General features: G+C 43.6%; 1 protein-coding gene and 1 long non-coding RNA gene across 4 annotated transcripts in view; both read right to left on the bottom strand.

Moving 5' to 3' along the window:
* The window catches only part of TGFBRAP1 (transforming growth factor beta receptor associated protein 1), a 77,717-nt gene extending 66,077 nt beyond the window's left edge, over positions 1 to 11,640 (bottom strand). The window contains exon 1 of one of the 3 annotated variants that reach the window (XM_034953624.3): positions 11,519 to 11,640. The gene's annotated coding sequence lies outside the window, so the exon portion shown is untranslated. The remainder of the gene's footprint in view (positions 1 to 11,518) is intronic. The other 2 variants (XM_034953625.2, XM_055107500.2) reach the window with 2 other exon arrangements.
* Positions 11,641 to 15,939: 4,299 nt separating this feature from the next.
* On the bottom strand, positions 15,940 to 18,343 carry LOC134728602 (uncharacterized). The gene is made up of 2 exons (XR_010109189.1): positions 17,065 to 18,343; positions 15,940 to 16,974 (listed from the first exon to the last, which is right to left on the bottom strand). It is a non-coding gene; the product is annotated as an uncharacterized LOC134728602 (long non-coding RNA).
* Between the last annotated feature and the right edge of the window lie 180 nt (positions 18,344 to 18,523).

Genomic DNA, 18,523 nt, shown 5'->3' with positions numbered 1-18,523 from the left:
TGCCTTACTGAGTCTTGTTTTGTGCTTACCAGGGCAAAGAAAGTCCACAGCAATCCTGTTTGAGACAGAGGAAAACTAGAAACACCTCATGTTTCCTCCAAAGGCTGAAATACTGTACAGCTGCAAGAGAATGAACTAGAGCCGCCCACAAGGATGAATCTTAAGAGAATCTTAAGGGAATGATGAACACAAATCCGGGGAGGATGGGACTGGGTATGGGTGTGCATGAGATTCCCAAGGGTCAGTAATGTTTTATTTCTGAAGCTGAGGGTTGCTTTTATTATGACTCTCTATATCTTATACAGATGACAAATATCTTTTTATAGGCATTAAATATTAATTAAAAATATACACATACATGTAGAATGTATAAAATTCTACTCATTTCCCCAAACCAGCTTACCCTGGAAATAGAGAAAGAATCTGTTTAATAAACCTGGTAGAATTCACAAACTGTATGTTCCTTGTTAAAAATTTCATTGCATGGAAGCACATTTATCAAATAAGTGATTTATAATTTCTTAGTTTATCTAAATGCAGTGCTTAGTTTATTTTATATCCATATTTAATGGCCATTTCTCAGGATATCAAAGTCCAATTTGGGGCATTCCATCCATCATTTCCCATAAACATACCCTAGAAGGTAAAGGGAAAGACCAGCATGTGGTAGATGGCTCAGGGGGCGAACACCCTGCCCCATGGGCGTGTATACCGTCTGGGGCAGCAGCTTCTGTGAGGCTAGCCCCTTACCTCATGGGCCTCTGTCCCTCTCCCTTCCACTTCCAGGGCCACATAAGTATCTCCACTCTCAGTTTCAACCAGTTCAAAACTGGTTTTACTATCTTACTCTTCTTTCCATTTCCTCTATACTAAAACTCACCAAGGACAGGCCTCATTAAAAAAAAGTCACAGCAGGAAGAATAAACGTGGAATGAGAGCCTTTTTTTTTTTTTTTTTTTTGTGAGACAGAGTCTCACTCCATCACATAGGCTGGAGTGCAGTGGTGTAATCTTGGCTCACTGCAACATCTGCCTCCTAGGTTCAAGCGATTCTCGTGCCTCAGCCTCCTGAGTACCTGGGATTACAGGCGTGCATCATTTTGCCCAGCTAATTTTTGCATTTTTAGTAGAGACGGGAATCTCACCGTGTTGGTCAGGCTGGTCTCAAACTCCTGACCTCAAGTGATCTGCCTGCTTCAGCCTCCCAAAGTGTTGAAATTACAGGCGTGAGCCACTGCGCCTGGCCAAGAGCAATATTTTAAGTAGATAATCTAGACATAAAAAGAGGCTTGTAGGCCAGGCGCAGTGGCTCACGCCTGTAATCCCAGCACTTTGGGAGACTGAGGTGGGTAGATCACCTGAGGTCAGGAGTTTGAGACCAGCCTGGCAAACATGGTGAAACCCCATTTCTACTAAAAATACAAAAATTAGCTGGGTATGGTGGCAGGTGCCTGTAATCCCAGCTACTTGGGAGGCTGAGGCAGGAGAATCACTTGAACCCAGGAGGCGGAGGTTGCAGTGAGCTGAGATCATGCCACTGCACTCCAGCCTGGGCAACAAGAGCAAAACTCTCTCAAAAAAAAAAAAGGAAGGAAAAAAAAAGAGGCTTGTAACTCCAACATTAACTATATAAATATTAGCATAATACATATATAAGATTTTAATATATATGTTTAACATATATAGGTATATATATGTTTAATGCATATATACATATATGTGTGTGTATATATTTGTTATATATTGAAATATATATTTGTTATATATTGAAATATATATTTGTTATATATTGAAATATATATATTTGTTATATACACATACACATACATACATGTTATATACACACATACATACACACACACGCACAATAGGAAACTCCTAATCTGGTACAGAGATAAATATATTCTGCCAAAAAGAATGCTATGACAAACTGGCATTTATTAAGATGGGCTCTTTACCAGTAATTATTCTTGAACCAAAGAATGACACTTTGTTATCTGCTCTACCAAATAATGTCCACCTGAGAGCCAACTTTAAGCTTGGCCTGGTGTCCTACGTGTCTGCAAAAAACCCTCACATTTTCTAATTACTTCACAGCTTATAAATGAAACAGACTCTTCAGAAACCTATGCAGCTATATGTGCACCAGAACTTCATCACCCTGGGGGAGGAACTGCAAAAACTCAGCCCTATAATAGAAGGCACTGTCCTATGAATAAGCTAAACATTAATTCTCTATCTGCATTTTAAAAAGGACACACTACCTCAAGTAAGATTTGTTATTTTCTCATTTTACAGCAAGAAGTTTTTTTTTTTTCTTTATGATAGTCCATCAAAAATGAATAGAGATCAAGTGGTCATTCTAACATTTGGACCAAAGCCAGGTCAGATCTGAAGGCAATGCAGAAAGGAGGCAGGAATGTGGGCCACACACCTGAAACACTAGGTCATTATCCTCCTTATAACATACCAGAAGGTAGTTCCCTGCCCAAAAGATAAACTCCAGACTCAGCTTAAGATGCACAGCCCTTAAAATTTTAACCTCAGCCAACCTTTCCTCCTTTATTTAGTAAGAAAAATTATAGCTATTAACCTATTCTTATTGTTCCATAATATCAGTCTCTTGTTGTATAAGCTACAATCAGTTCGGAATTGCTGCTGAGTTCCAAAGAGCCTGTAAGTGTCCAAGACACTCCACAAACCAAGCAGTTGTCAAAAGGGATTTCAGTAAACACTACTCTCTAGATACCTTTCCAAAGGATTAACACAATGAGTCAGAAAATAGTTACCATTAACTACAGTGGTGGGATCGAATTTAACAACGTAATAATCCCTAAAGGAAAACACACTGCCTCCTTCTCATCTGTCGCTTGTCCATATGAAAAGTAGCAACATCTGGTGGACAAGGGCAGCCTCAGAATGGGCTCTGGGGGACGGCACAGATTCCCACACACTGGACTTCCTCTGACTGGCTGATGGCAGGGATCCTGGCTTTAGGCATGAGTATCTTTCTTTCTTTGCATCTTCCTACAATTTACAGTTTTTGTATAAATACAATGACTTATTTATTTACTATTTTTTTGTTTTGAGATGGAGTCTCTTGCTTTGTTGCCCAGGCTGCAGTGCAGTGGCACGGTCTCGGCTCACTGCAACCTCTGCCTCCCAGGTTCAAGTGCTTCTCCTGTCTCAGCCTCCTGAGTAGCTGTGATTACAGGCAGCCGCCATCATGCCTGGCTAATTTTTTGTATTTTTAGTAAAGATGGGGTTTCACTGTGTTGGCCAGGCTGGTCTCGAACTCCTGACCTCAGGTGATCTGCCCACCTCGGCCTTCCAAAGTGCTGGGATTACAGGCGTGAGCCACCATGCCTGGCCTACAATGATGTTTTTCAAGTTTCTATTTTGCCATTTTAATATAGAACTTTTATAGAAAAAAAAATGTTCCTCTGAGAAGCAGTTTCTCAATTAACCTGGATAAACATATCTACTAAGACCATGAAGCCATAGACAGATAGCAATGTCCATCACAGGGGAAAACTGAACACAGTGGCGTGCTGCATAATGACATTTCCATTAACAACAGACAGCATCTACAACAGTGGTCCCATAAGGTTATAATGGAGTTGAACAATTCCTATCACCTAGTGACAATCTAACTGTTGGAACATTGTAGCGCAATGCATCACTCATGTGTGGTGTTGCTGGCATACACTAACCTACTGCAGTGCCAGTCGTTGAAAAGTCTAGCACATTCAATTACATACAGTATGTATACTTGATATAATAATAAATGACTATGTTACTGGTTTATGTATTTACTCCACTACCCTTTTTATCATTATTTTAGAGTGTACACCTACTTATGCAGAAAAAAATAAGTTAATTGTAAAACAGTCCTTCAGGAGGACTCCAGAAGAAGGAATTGTTATCACAGACAACAGCTCCACGCATGTTACTGCCCCCGAAGACCTTCCAGTGGGACAAGATGTGGAGGTGGATGACAGGGATAAGGATGATCCTGACCCTGTGCAGGCCAAGGCTAATGTGTGTGTGTTTGTGTCTTCATTTTTAACCAAAAAGTTTAAAGAAAAAAAAAGAAAGAAAAAACTTATAGAATAAGCATATAAAGAAAATATTTTTGTACAGTTATACAACATGTTTTCAGCTACATGTTATTACAAAGAGTGAAAAACTTTTTTAAAAGTTTATAAAGTCAAAAAGTTACAGTAAGCTCATTTATTACTGAAGAGAAGTATTTTTAGAATAAATTTAGTGTAGCCTAAGTGTACAATATTTACAAAGTCTATGGTACTGTACAGTGATGTTTTAGGCCTTCACTTTCACTTGCCACTTACTCACTGACTCACCCAGAGAAACTTCCAGTCCTGCGAGCTCCATTCACGGTAAGTGCCCCATACAGGTGGACCCTTTTTTTAGTATTTTATACAGTATTTCTACTATCCCTTTTCTGTGTTTAGATGTGTTCAGATACACACATACTTTGGTGTTACAAGATTCTCTTGTGCTTAGAGATTCAGGACAGTAGCCTGCTGTATAGGTTTGCACCCTAGGAACAATAGGCCATACCCATATAGCTTAGGGTATGAAGCTATACAGGTGTATAATACACTGTACCATCCAGGTTTGTGTAATTCACTCTACGATGTTCATATGATGACAAAATTGCCCCATGGGAGATTTCTCAGAACATAACCTAGTCATTAACTGAGGCATGACTGTATATCATATATTAGCTCTAAAAACCAAACCTATAAGTGAATTGACAAAAGTTGCCATAGATCCTAACAGCCTTTGAGAGGGATGGGGGGCAGACAGAGCTTGGCACACTTCAGCCGTTCACAGCTCCCAATCAACCAGTTAGGATGCTGGTGCCATATAATTAGGAGAGAAAGCTAAATCACCAAGGACTCAGCCAAAAGCAAACCATGGTGGTGAGGAGGAAGGTGAAGGAAAAGGGTAGTGTGCAACACAGTGGGACACCTTGCCTTATTCCCCATGTTTCTTGAGGCTGGTCCTGAGAAGTTTAAGAGAGAAAGACTCAGAAGCATGCATTGGAGGCCAGTTTTCTTGTGGTCCCAGTGATGGTGGCTCTTGTGACGCCTGGATGAGGAGGGAGAGCCTGGAAAAGTCAGGTGGTGACTTCAGTAGAGGGGGCGGGGGGATGTGCTGACACCCACCTCTGGCTTTGTCAGCTTCCTGAAACAGAAACAGCGTGGGCAGCTGCCAAGGGGCCTGCTGCTCAGCCTCTATCTCTGCGACCCCTTGGGACTCGGTGCAAACTCAGACCTTCCTATCTCCCTTTGGCACAGGCACCAACCTCATGCCCATTCTTCCTCTCCTGACCATCATATCGTGGGTATTGAGCAGGACAGGCAGGTATGACTGGACGCTTTTTTTTGCAGGCAGCAGGGAGTGAAGGCTTGAAAACCTCTATTTCCCGTGCTGCATTCCTGACTGAATGAAGAGCTAAATCACAGCCTCAAAATTCTATATTGGGTGAGAAAAGGCAAACCTTGCCAGCAATATTCTCCCACTGCAAGCTACCTTCAGATGCAGTGTTTGTGCTAAATGAGTGAAATGAGATGTCAACAAAAGTCCCTACTAGAAAACAAACTGCCAAACACCTCCAATTCCCATGGGGGGTTTGATAGGCTCTCTGACAATCACTGAAGTCCCATCTGAAAAATGCATTTTGGTAGGTTTACGGGTTGACTTAAAGTCTTGAGATACTGATGTGGTTTTCTTAAATGTGTTGTTTCTATAGATTGTGAAGGTGATTGTCAGAGAGCATCTCGAATCCCCCATGGGAATTGGAGGAGTTTAGATAAATCCAAACTGAGGGATGGTCTACAAAATCTCTCACACCCTTTCAAGCGTGTTAAGGTCATGAAAAAAGAGGAAAGGCTGAGGAACTGTCACAGATTAGAAGCCAAGAATAAGTGACAATTAAATGCAAAGTGGGGAAACTGGATCAGAAAAAGGATCCTGGAACAGAAAAAAGACATTACGCAGAAAAACGGGTGAAATTCAAATACTGTGTGCACTTTATAGTGGTGTACTAGCACTAATTGATTCATTTTGATCATTATACTACAGCCATGCAAGACGTTAACAAAAGAGGAAGCTGGGTAAAGTGTACTCATGAATTCTGCACTATTTTGCAACTCTTAGGTAAGTCCAAAATTACTTCAAATTTTAAAATGAAAATGTAATCGTGGTATATTGGGTAATTATCTCACCTTAGAGTGATCAAGAAATAGAAAAGAAACCTGGGAATCTCCTTTTCTAGCAGGAAAGGAAACAGTCATAAGACTGTGAGTGTCAGTGACTAAAAAGGACAAGCATGAACCAATGCCCATCAGTCCAGCCCAGGACTCCGCTAGCACACTCTGGGCTACTGGAGCCTTTTTTATTGAGCCACTTTTAGAGGTGATTTTTCTCCAGCCAAGTGTCCTCGCTTAAAATTACAAGCATGAATAATACCCATAAATTAAAAGTTTTTTTTCCTTCTGAAAATGCATTTCAGAGGAGAGTTTGGGAGTTTTACTCATTTGGAGTCTTTCCCCCGACAGAGGGGCTGAGATTGGGTTGGGGTGAATGTGAGCTGACTCCTGCTGTGTTCAGAATTGGATATACCGTGAGCTTTGGGAGAAGCACTTAAGTGGGGGACTCTGAGGGTGGACACTCAGGCTGGGAAGGAGCACAGCCCCTCAGTAATAAGGATCAAGGCCCCAGAGCGAAACTGGGCCACCCCGGCAGTGAACTGTGGTAAATGTGGGCACACTGCATAGCAGACATTCCCGACATTAATCTGGGAATCCTGAGCTCTGCTTGTTGCTTGGTCACTTCCTGATGATCTTAGGCAACTCACTAAGAGGCTTTGTCTGGGCCTGTGTTCTCTATAAAACAGAAATTTGGACTGGGCTGTGTGCTTCTCCTATACCGTTCTCCAGCTACTTCTGCATGAAGAGGAAGGGGATGGAGGTCTTGAAAGGTGGAAGAGCCACGCTGGTAAGTAGAGAGCTGGGATTCCAACCCAGGTAGTCAGCTCCAAAGCACACATCCTTAATCAGATGCCACACTGGCTCCCAAGGCCAATGCTGCCCCAAGCCTGGATGATGGATGGCACCCATAGGCTGCAGCCCTGGCTGACACCCTGACTGCCCCCTCAGGAGAGCCCCAAAACTGGGTTTGGTGGGATACTGCACACTCGATATAGCATTATCCTTTCGTTCTTACCTTGACGCTGAGAGGTGGACATTATTATGGAGATACAGAGATCTTAGGTGGCTTGCTTAAGGTTACCTGGCTACAAGGTGATGAAACAGGGCTTTGACCCTAGTTTTTGTTCATGACTCCAAGGCCATATTCTTATTGATTGAGGGGAACAAGTATGATTTCAGATCCTCTCCTAGAATTCAGTTCTGAACAAAGCAACAACTCTCAGCAGGAGGCCACTATGGTACTTAGAGTGGCATGCTGCTGCAGTTCCTGAGGAGTCTTTGCTATTGCTTCCCCACCGTGAGTCTAGAAGAGGAATCCTGTGGCTCTATCTGCTTGCTGAAATTCAGACACAGAATAGTATGTTGACACACTTCTCTACTAACATAGTAATCTACCAAAACAGGATACACATTTATGTGACAGCAACTGCTTTTCCTGAGCTGCACCCCATGCAGGTCCCGTGTTCTTCTCTAAGTCCCACAGCCATCTGTTGAATGACTCAATCTTGAAATTTGTCAGGAATCAACAATAAATTTACTGGCTTGTACAAAAGTCAACTTTTCCCCCCTTTGAAAATGAAGATACTGCTTGACAACCATTTTATGTTATCTTTTGCACGCATGCAACAGAGACAGCAAGACTAGTTATAGTGCAATGAACCTGTTCTGATAATCTGCAAGAGTATCTAAAAAAAGAGGATTAAAAAAAGACGGTTAAGGTCTAATATCTAACTTGTCATCTTAATATTATCACAATGTATATTTAATATATGAAACTATTCATAGTTGGTATCCTTTTTACTGGGCAATACTAATCAAAATTATTTAAATACATATAAACATATTTATATGCACACACATATATACACACACTATATATGGTGTGTGTATACATACATATGCATAAGGGTGTATGTGTGTGTGTATGTACATATATATAATATACATCCTATAAGAGTACCATCAGCAGTTAGAATTAAAAGGGTTTAGGAAGAGAAGTGGGAGGTAGAAGAAGAGCAGAATAGAAATATGGCATTTACTTCATAACATCTTCCTCAATACTGAACCTTCAAACAGCCACAAAAAATTATCGAGTACTGGCCAGGAGCAGTGGCTCATGCCTATAATCCCAGCACTTCGGGAGGCCGAGGCAAATGGATCGCTTGAGCTTAGGAGCTCAAAACCAACCTGGGCAACATGGTGAAACTCTGTCTCTATAGAAGAATACAAAAATTAGCCGGGCATGGTGGCATGTGCCTACAGCCCCCACTACTTGGGAGGCTAAAGTGGAAGGATCACTTGAGCCTGGAAGATGGAGGTTGCAGTGAGCCGAGAACACGACACTGCACTGTAGCCTGAGTGATGGGGTGAGACCCTGTCTCAAAAAAAGAAAAAAAAAATTATTGAGTACCTACAGGACTTGATAGTCCATAATATCCAGTCAGTTGTCATCTTTAAATACATGATTTTTTCCTTAAATCTTTAACTTTTTCAACAGCAGTTACTTGACTATCAAGAAAAGATCTTGATTTCAAATCATCTGCAAGATTTCATAATTCACTTTTCATGAGGCACTTAAAGTCATTTGGGGCAGCACCAAATTAAGTTGTTACTCTACATTCATTTAGTAGGTATTTTTTTTTTAAATAAAGAAAAACGAGTCAGGTTTGCTACAGAGATGAGTTGTAAAGTCTGAGCCAAATTATTCGGCAGTATCCAAACACCTGGCTGCCACAAATGACTACTTTAATGTATTTCTAATGAGGGCTGGATTCAGACCAAGATGAAGACACTTAACCCATTAAGTAAAATTTCTTCAAGTTTTCTTAAAATATCACAAATTTGTAATATTAGCATGAAGGAATAAGCCAAATAACTTCATTTTTTTTCCTAACAGAAATGTTAGCTGCATATCAGACCCAGAAAATACAGCAAGTTTTTTGGCTGGGTGCAGTGGCTCAGGTCTGTAATCCCAGCACTTTGGGAGGCCAAGACAGGAGGATTGCTTGAGGCCAGGAGTTTGAGAACAGCCTGGGCAACACAGGGAGACCCCTATCTCTACAAAAAAAATTTTAAATTATCTGGGTGTGGTAGTGCGAGCCTGTGGTCCCAGCTACTTGAGAGGCTGAGGTGGGAGGATCCCTTGAGTCTGGGAGATCAAGACTGCAGTGAGCCATGGTCACACCACTGCACTCCAGCCTGGGTGACAGAGCAAGACCCTGTCTCAAAAACAACAGCAAAAAAACCACCCAGAAGACAACAACAAGAAGAAAATATAGCATTTTTAAAATAGTGAGCTCTATGCTTTTAAAACTCCTCAACTGGAGCTGCCTAAATGAAGAATGGGCCCTTTACAAATCCCTGTCTCTGGAGGGTTTAAGCTGAGGTTAGATTGGTCCTGGGATTCCTGCAGTGGTGAAAACACTCTGCCTCCAATGCTATGACAAGAGGACTGCCATGCACAATCATGAGTGGAGAAGAAAAGGCAGAGTGAATGAAGGCTAACAGTGGCACCTCACCTCTCACCCAATTCAATTGTGTAATGCAAACCTTGATGCACATAGCAAATTGGAATTCAGAACCCACAAGTCTAACTCCAGAGTAAATCATTTGTTAGGTTAACAATTACTCAAAACATAAAACTACATATTTTCAGAGCTGAGGGAGACCTGGCTCTACATCCTCATTCATATTTGTCAGCAATAATTTATTGAGCACCTACTAAATGCCAGACCCTGTGCCGGATCCTTTCCAGGCACAATTTCTTATTAGAATTCATGTGCCTTTTCTAATATTATCCCTATTTTGATGGAGGAATTTGAGACTCAGAACGTCCAGCAAATTGCCCAAAGGTCACAGGAAATGGCAGAGGCAGGATTTGAACCCACACTCCACATTCATTACCACCACAGAGCATCACTCCCATTTCATAGATGACCTGGGGCAGGCTAGTTATGGACAGGTTCCAGCAGATTCCAGCCAGTAGACTTTCTAGTACTCCAGGCAGCGTTTTGCTACACATCACAGAAGCAGCTGCAATGACTGTTGAGGCTGCTCGGCTGGCAGAAATGGAAGCAAAAAGAAAAGGAAGCAGCTGACCAAATGTTCCTTCTGACTGACCATGGAGCTGCGAGCTCTCAGTTGTCTGCCAGCTTCCGGCTGACCAACAGAGAGAAGCATGTCCACCATGAGAGAGTAGCAGCCACCACACAGTCCCTCTACACTCGTTCATCCTGACTCCAACCAAGCCAACACACACAACGCAGTAGGATCTTCCCTGCACACCTTCTCAGTGCCTTAACTTGCCACCACAATCACACCCGCAGCTGCCTTCCTTCCTGATAGACAAGGTGCTTGCCCGTGAGCACTTCATCAGTGATTAAACTCTGCTCAGACATGTTTTGACCACAGCTGCGCGTGCAGTCCACGTGCAGTAAGGCCTGCTGTGTGATCTGTGAGCCCCCATTTTTAGCAGCCAGGTAGGAGGCTTCCTGAGGGTCACTCAACAGTCCTTGGGTAGAAGCCACGGCAGGTGCAGACAACCGGACAGCTTCCGTGTTTAAGGATATCAACACTTAACACAGGGAGGCAGGCGGACTAACTTGCACCTGCACCTCCAGAAGGCAATGGAAAGAAAACAATTCCACAGGGATGACAGCTTCCAGCCCTTGACCTGGTGCTAAAAACAGGGGCCAGGAAGCCCAGCACAGCACTTTTCCCTACTCCCCAACACACCCCTGCCTACTCTCCAGATCAGGACAATTCAGGCCTGAGTGTGACCCGAATTTGAGCTCTCAAATCCAAAGAGCTCCCAGAAACCTCAATCACAGCGCCAAAACCATTCCATACCAGGGATGGAGGTGCAAGTCCTTCCTGGCCCTTCTCCCCGGAAAACCCAAATCAAGGACGAGGTCTCTCAGGTCTTCCCTTGCCCTAAACACACACGCACTCCTCACACACAACATACACACTTGCCGACCCCACACCCGTGCACACTTCATCCCACACACACGTGAACACTTATTTGCTCACCCCAGCAGGCTAGCCGGCCCCCACAAGGGACAACTACCAAGACGCACACCTGCCCCCAAGTGTATAGCCACTTGCTCCCCCCACCCCGCGTTCCAGCCCCCACTACACCTGCCCCAGCGCACACGCACGGGCTCGCCCTCCACCCCGCCCCGCCGCCTACCCCCCACTCCTCCTCCCCGCTCTCCTGCCCCACGCGCCCCGCGCCCTGAGCCCCGCACCCCGCGCCCCGCCGCCCTCCTCACTCACCGGCGCCGGCGCCCGCCGTCCCGCGCCGTCCCGCGCCGCCCCGCGGCCTGGGGCCCCGCCGCCCCGCTCCGGCCCGCGGCTCCTGGGCTGGCCCGACCCCGCAGCCGCCGCTTCCCGTCACGTGGGGCGGCCGCCAGGCGCTGGCGGAGGGCGGGAGCGCAGCCGTCCCCGCGCCGCCCGCCGGCCCGCGGGCCCTGCCGCCTGGCTCCGAGCACAGGCCGAGACGGGCCCTGCTCCGGGCCTCGGCGTCCCCCTCCGTGTACCGGGGCCACGACACGGCCCGCCTCGCGGGGCGGCCAGCGGGCGGAAGGTGTTCATTCGGGGGGCGCTGAGGCCGCCGGACCCGGGCGAGAGCGTGGTCCGCGCCAGCTGTGCGAGCCCGTGGGGCTGAGGTCTCTTCTCCGCCCCCGCCGCTGCGGGGAGCTTCAGGGAAGCCGGGCTTTGCCTGGCTCGCTCGCCACCCAGTTTCTGTCACCTACACAGGACGAGGGCGCTCGGGAAATACCTGCTGCATGAATGAATAAATGAATGAAATGCTTGGGCCCTGGGAAATGCTTGGGCCCGCGGCCGCCTGACCACGCGGGCTGGAGGATCGGACGTACCGCCGGTGCCCCACCGGGAGACGAAGGCGTGGTTGGGATGCGCAGCCCTCCCACGAGGCCCATAGCGCCCCAGGTTCCTAGGGATTGACTGGGACCCCTGACTGGCAGAGTCCACCTGCTTGATACACTTATTTGAGAAGGGAGGCCTGGGACTATCTTACTCCTTTTAGGAAAACCCAACTGTAGCTGCTTCCTTTGGTTCAGGCCGCAAGGAAGAATTGTAGGTTACCATGAATCCATGAACCCCTCTTCAGTATACAAAGTCCACTTTCATGACGGAAGAATTGGAAAGCTCCCTCCAGAGTTGTCAGTACTCAATTATTAGCATATAAAAAGTCAAATTTTCCCAGGGATTTTCAGACTTTAGAACCTGCTGGTGACCTGTGGCCTCAGCTTTCTTCCAGCCACTCTGAGTATTGTAAAACAAAGATATTATCCCAACCCTGAAGGCAGATACCAGATTCTACGCCATGGTCTTCTGTTTCAAAGGGATAAAAAAAGAAAGAAAAGAAACTGGCCAAAAAGCAAAACAAAACAAAAAAACCCAACAATCTTCCTGTGACTTGCCCTCTACCCCTACCCTAGTGTGACTCATGGCCACATAAATGCCCCATCCCCAGTGGTGCTTCAGCTCTGACCCAGTGGAACCAGTGTCACCGGCTCAGCCTCCAGGTAGGGGACTGGCTTCCCAGGAGTGTAAAGCTCTGACCAGCAATTGAGCTTCAAGGGCAAGCAGCAGTGAATGGACCTTCAAGTCTAAGGTGGCCAACAGCTAGTGGAGCCAGGGATTGGGAAGGTACAAGAGCAAATCCAGTCTCTTCATTTTACCCAGGCTCACAGAGACTATGTGACTTGTCATCAACTAATCACTGGCTCAGGTGGGCCTAGAATTCACCCTTGTGCTTTTGTATCTTAGTCCTCTACCAGATCACATCACAGAGAGCTGCACAAGACTAGTTACAGAGGTGATATCTACTGACTGCCAGACAGTGACTTCAGAAACTGCTAGTGACTGAGCAATGAAGTAGACGCTATTAATTTACTTATTAGCGTCAAAGAATTAATTTAATTCTTTGAGGCAAAGAAAGGTGAATGACTTCCTGTGTTAATTCACTTAGGAAAATATAAATAAAAAAATTTAAAAAGGTGACTTGTCCCAAACCCCATGCTAGTAAGAAAGAGCAACAATAAGAATCCAGAATTCAGCAACAGTAATTATTTTTATATAAAGTTGTTTTGAATGAATAGTTTATGAACAATCTTTGTGTTCTACTTTAGATGATCCAGGAGTGAAAATGTATAACAAGAGATAATTCAGATATATTTATATTATGAAAGGATTTATTACAGGATTCTTACAATGGCAAGCTCCATATTATTCCATCTAGAAACATCTGTTCCTTCTGAAACTTGATGAGAAGTCTGTGTCACAAATGACAGGCACCTCCATGTAAATGCCTGTACCATAAATGTGCAAATATGTGCACAGGCCAAATTCCTTATGTTGTTTCTATTGGTTACATTTAAGAAGAAATATCAACCATATGGCTTTCAAAACAATTATTAACTTCATTTTTAAATATTTATTAAATATTCCTTGGGCCCATACCGAGCGTTACTTTACAGAATGTGAAAAAGATGTGCTCCGATGAGAACGATTAATGAAGACTGAGTTGCATCGATGTAACTGAATATTTTCATAGTTGCTGTCTACTCTCAAAACTTAGTATTTTTATGCTTACACATACTCTGTGCTTCTCACTTTCTCACTGGGTATACGCTTGGGAGGGCAAGGATTGTGTCTATGCTCTCTGCTGTATCTTTCTGCATGTAGAAAACACTCAACCAATTTTTAAAAATTCTTGATGCTCAATATTGAAATATTAACTAGATTACTTTTTTTTTTTTTTTTTAGACAGTCTCTTTTGCCCAGGCTGGAGTGCAGTGGTACAATCTTCTCAGCTCACTGCAACCTCTACCTCCCAGGTTCAAGCAATTCTCCTGCCTCAGCCTCCTAAGTATCTGCGACTACAGGCATGCACCACCACGCAGGGCTAATTTTTGTATTTTTAGTAGAGACAGGGTTTTACCATATTGAACAGGTTGGTCTTGAACTCCTGACCTCAAGTGATCCACCCACCTCGGCTTCCCAAGGTGCTGGGATTACAGGCATGAGCAACCACATTCAGCCTTTAGTACTAAGATTCCATTATTCTAATATATAAGCTATTTAAGAGCACACATGTAGGATGGTTGGTGTCATTTTAGAATATAAGCAAAGGTTACATTTTTTATTTTTTTTAAAGCAACAGCTTACTATGTGCCATGTTTTAAGAGCTTTTACATGTAATAGCTCATTTAATCACATATACACACACATTCATATACTTGTAATCTAGCTTCAGTAAAATAAACTTTTTTGAACTATTGTTCAATCAACTACTTCTTTAGCAGCTCCTATGTGCCAGGTACTATGCCAGAGGCTTCAGCAGATACTGAAATGAGGAAGACAGTCTCTACCCTCAAGAGTTTAATGTGCAATGGTTTATAAGGTAGAGTTGGTAGCCAGCAGTATCAACATCACCTCTGGACTTGTTAGAAATGCAAATTTTGGTGTCCCCATCCCAAACCTCCTAAATCAGAAACTCTGGGGTTAGGACCCAGCAAACTATTTTTACAACCCCTCCAGAGGATTCTAATGGGCACACAATTTTGAGGACCACTGGATTAGTGTGGTATGTGCAAGAAAAACCCACCTAACGAGATCATAAGGCAACAAATAATGTGCTCTACAAGTTTGGTGATAGTGGAGCTCAGTTGGGAAGTATCTAAGAGGATGGGGAAAGGTTCATTCATCTGTATTCATTCAGCACACACTTACTGTTCTTGTGCTGTTGTAGCAGGCACTGAGAACCCAAAGATGAAAGGTAACCTATGAGTGCTGTCATCATCTGAATGTGTACCTCCAAAATTTGTATGTTGAAACCTAATCCTCAAGGTGATGGTATTTGGAAGTGGGGCCTCTAGGAGGTAATTCTAACATAAGTGTGGAAACTTCATGAATTATTGCCCTTATAAAAGAAGCCTAAGAGAGCCTGTTGCCCCATCCACCATGTGAGGACACAGCGAGAAGGTGCCATCTCTGATGAATGGATCTTCACTACACACAACCTGCCAGCACCTTGATCTTCGACTTCCCAGCCTCCAGAATTGAGAGAAATGCATTCTGTTGTTTATAAACTACTCAGTGTATGGTATTTTGTTATAACAACTTGAAATGACTAAGACAATGGATTTAAAAGCAAGCTAGTAGTTTAACTGCTCTAAATAGCTAACAACACAGGTCCAAAATGTGAAATGTTGCTTAAATTATTACCTTCACATTGAAGCTCCTTTATGCTCGTGTGTATGTATATACTACATATATATACATTTTTTTTTGAGGCGTCTTGCTCTGTCCCCTAGACTGGAGTGCAGTGGTGCGATCTTGGTTCACTGCAACCTCTACCTCCCGGGTTCAAGCGATTCTCCTGCCTCAGCCTCCTGAGTAGCTGGGATTACAGTCACCCACAACCATGCCCAGTTAACTTTTGTTTTTTTTTAGTGGAGATGGGGTTTTACCATGTTGGCCAGTCTGGTCTCGAACTCCTGACCTCAAGTGATCCACCCGCCTCAGCCTCCTAAAGGGCTGGGATTACAAGTGTGAGCCACCACGCCCAGCCTGTTCAAGTATATTTTTGATACAATATTTTGATACAATATTTATAACATATTTATAACATATCTTAACTATTACATTATCAACAAGAATCAACACCAAGAGTCCTCAGTATATATTTTGTTCATCATGCATTCATTCCACAAACATTTACTGAGCACTTACTAAGTACAAGCAGTGTGCAGGCTAATGGCTAAGTGAGGGATTCTAAGAAAATGTACGGACCCTGTCCGAGAGGAACTCACAATCTAGTGAGGTGACAATGCCAGGCATTGCAGTGTTTGTTGGTTCCCCACAGCTTTGTTCTTGTCAACTATAGTCACCAAATAAAAATGTTAGTGAATAAAACCTCAGGATCTTTGAGTGAAGCAACAATCCTTATAGTTAGCTTAAAAATGTTGAGTGCCTTATGGTTACAGATGATAGTGTAGCGGGAGTAACCTTAGGCCTGCAAACTCAAATGTGTAACAAAGATAATTTTTTTTTCTGTAACTGAAATGTATTTCTATTTGAAGCCTCCATTTACCTGCAGTGGCAATAATCTTATCAACAGGAGGCCCTCCTCCTTTCTTTCAATTTGAAACCTCCATTTATCTGCAGTGATATTCTTATCAACGGGAGGCCCGGCCCTTTCTCCAGGGCTTTGTCAAGACTGGGGAGACTTCTGAAGTGCCAAGATGAGAAGAGAGAGACCTTAGGTCCTTGTGTCAATGGTCCCCACACAAGTTCAGAGATGTTCTTTGTCCACTGTAGTGTTGGTTTTCAGTCTTTTGGTTTCAGGCTTGAGGGTTAGAGATGTCTGTGACTTCAATTCCCACGTGGTATGGCAGAATTCTCTGTGAGGCGGCCCTTCTGCCTGGACATACTTGAAGCATCACCTCAGAACTTGTTAGAAATGCAAATTATAAGGCCTCCCCATCAACCTCCTAAATCAGAAAGTCAGCAGACTGCAAATTCTCCAATGTTCCATGCTACAAATGTTCTGCCCAGGAAGGAGTGGGCAGGCATCACCACTCTCTCCTTCCCTTGGAGGAGAGATGGTATGTGAATCTCATTCTAGTTCCTCCTCTCTTAATCTTGATTTTTTTTCCTCAGATGACAATCCTTCCATCTCAAGAGTTCTGCTTCAGAGTCACCTAGAATAATATTAATAGAATTAGTTATAAGCAAGGAAGTACTCTTAGTTTTAAACTGGGAAGTACTGGAAGAAAAAAAAGACATCTTACCTGCCACAAAACATTTTTGCAGATGAAGTTTAAGGCTTCAGGTTAGGCGATGGGTTCAGAAAACCACAGAGAGGAAAAGCACAGAAAGAACCTGTAACCACTTTTTCAGACTATTAAACTCAAGGTTCTTCCCACTTATGCCATCATCCTGCCACTTTTTGCCTTTGATGACAATCAATAGGATACAAGAACTCTCCAAGGAGAGCCCACAGAGGAGGCATTTTACACACTTGAGCTCCAATCCTCACAACACTGTGAGATGGCTTATAATTTCCATCTCAGAGGGGAGGAAGCTACAGCTAAAGAGAGAGTGTATGTCCTAGGTGAGTAAAGAAGCCAAGGTTATAATACAACTCTGAGCTACTCCTACTCCAAAGCCTGCCCTTTTCTCTAAACTGCCTTCTATGACCCATAACTTTGTAAAAATCAGCTACCAGTTCTTAAACACTTACTCTGTGTCAAGTGTGTTTATAACCTCTATCATCTCCACTCCTTTGATCATTCTTCACAGAAAGTGCTAACACAGCATTTTCCTGATGAGGGGACTGAGGCTGAGAAACTAACTCACCCAAGGTTTTGGTGCAACAAGAGTAAAACTTGAAATGAAGCCAGGTTTCTAGCCCCGGATTCTCCCAAGGTAGCTGCTTTTGATACTAAAACAATGTGCCTCCCGGTGAAGGAAATGGGGATAATACTAATCACACTTATTTCTCTATTGTAATGAAAATCAAATCAGATTTCAGAGATATGGAATATGATGATGTTAATACTATGACGCTAATACATTTAACTCCAATTTAAGACATTCAGACGCCTGCCTCGGCTCAGATTTAAGACTATTCAATTTTGGGCAAGTCATTTAATCTCTTTCTGATCAGCTTTCTTGGCATTAACATGAAAGAACTGGACTAACTTTTAAGTTTCCTCCCAGCTCTGAAATTCAGTTTCTAGACATAAAGTATTACATACATAAATGAGTAAGAAAAATTGGGAAACACTTCTCAGCTTTATCTTTTTGAGGAGCTCACTTCTAGTACTCTTTCACGGTTTATCTTTTGGCATCTTCAGAGTTCTTCATATTTTTGTAGACAATGCAATAATTTCCAATAAAATGATACATCATAGAGGATGCATACAATAAACATTCAGAACATACCTGCAAGTTTTATTTTTTATTTATTTTTTCAGACATGGTCCCATTCTGCCGCTCAGGCTGAAGTGCAGTGTGGTAATCCTACCTAACTGCAGGCTGGAATTGCTGGGCGCCAGTGATCCTACCACCTCAGCCTCCCGAGTAGCTAGTACTACAGAGGCACTACCATGCCTGGCTAATTTTTTTTTTTATTTTTTGTAGATACGGGGTCTTACTATGTGGCCCAGGCTGGCCTGGAACTCCTAGACTCAAGCAATCCTCCCATCTGAGCCTCCCAAAACGCCGTGATTACAGGCATAAGCCACC

Source organism: Pan paniscus, chromosome 12 (genome assembly GCF_029289425.2).
Source record: "Pan paniscus chromosome 12, NHGRI_mPanPan1-v2.0_pri, whole genome shotgun sequence".
Taxonomy (NCBI): domain Eukaryota; kingdom Metazoa; phylum Chordata; class Mammalia; order Primates; family Hominidae; genus Pan; species Pan paniscus.
The sequence above is the reverse complement of the archived record's forward strand: the minus strand, read 5'-3'. Positions and strand labels throughout refer to the sequence as shown.